This window comes from Furipterus horrens, unplaced genomic scaffold, assembly GCF_987537825.1.
Source record: "Furipterus horrens unplaced genomic scaffold, mFurHor1.1.pri manual_scaffold_10, whole genome shotgun sequence".
NCBI lineage: Eukaryota > Metazoa > Chordata > Mammalia > Chiroptera > Furipteridae > Furipterus > Furipterus horrens.
In genome coordinates this window covers 78,690,490-78,691,614 of record NW_028327180.1, presented here as the reverse complement: position 1 = coordinate 78,691,614, position 1,125 = coordinate 78,690,490, and the positions used below count along the sequence as shown (strand labels likewise).

At 41.2% G+C, this 1,125-nt stretch overlaps 1 pseudogene; it reads left to right on the top strand.

The window, feature by feature from the left end:
• Positions 1 to 481: 481 nt before the first annotated feature.
• On the top strand, positions 482 to 920 carry LOC150000791 (large ribosomal subunit protein uL23 pseudogene; annotated as a pseudogene).
• The last annotated feature ends 205 nt before the right edge of the window (positions 921 to 1,125 follow it).

Here is a 1,125-nt window from a genome sequence, read left to right as displayed (position 1 = left end):
TAGTCCTGTTTAAATGAACAAAAACACATACAAAACTATTGGTGAGGAAAAGAAAACCAGAGATCAAATCAACAAATCAGGACATAGGGAAGGAACAAACAGTCAATCAGTGCAGAAAGAGGAAATGAAAAGTGAGGAAAATGAGGAGAGGCTCAGAAACTTATCGGACAGCTGTAAGTGGGCCAACATCCGAATAACAGGGCTGTCAGAGGGTGAAGAAGAAGAACTAGAAATTGAAAAATTATGTGAAAAAATAATGAAGCAGGACTTCCCTAACTTAGGGAGGGAAATAGACTTACAGGTCCAGGAAGCACAGAGAGTTCAAAAAAAACTGGACCCAGGGAGAACCACACCAAGACACATTATAATCAAAATGTCAAAAATTAAGGATAAAGAGAGAATCTTAAAAGCAGCAAGAGAGAATAAGAGAATTACATACAGAGGGGTCCCAATAAGACTATCAGCTGAGCTTTCCACGAAGATGGTGCCCAAAGTGAAGAAGGAAGCTCTTCTTGCCCCTCCCAAAGCCGAAGCCAAGGCAAAGGCTTTGAAGGCAAAGAAAGCAGTGCTAAAAGGTGTCCACAGCCACAAAAAAAGAAGATCCGCACTTCACCAATATCCTCGCAAGAGTGCTCCGAGGAGAAACAAGCTTGACCACTATGCTATCATCAAGTTCCCTCAGACTACTGAGTCAGCCATGAAGAAGATAGAAGACAACAATACACTTGTGTTCATTGTGGATGTCAAGGCCAACAAGCACCAGATCAAACAGGCTTTGAAGAAGCTCTATGACATTGATGTGGCCAAGGTCAACACCCTGATTAGGCCTGATGGAGAGAAGAAGGCATATGTTTGACTGGCTCCAGACTATGATGCTTTGGATGTTGCCAACAAAATTGGGATCATCTAAACTGAGTCCAGCTGGCTAATTCTAAATACAACAATTTTATTCTAAAAAAAAAAAAAAGACTATCAGCTGATTTCTCCAAAGAAACTCTGCAGGCAAGAAGGGACTGGCAAGAAATATTCAAAGTAATGAAAAGCCAAAACCTACAACCACAATTACTCTATCCAGCGAAGGTGTCATTCAGAATACAAGGGCAGAGAAAGTGCTTCCAGGACAAA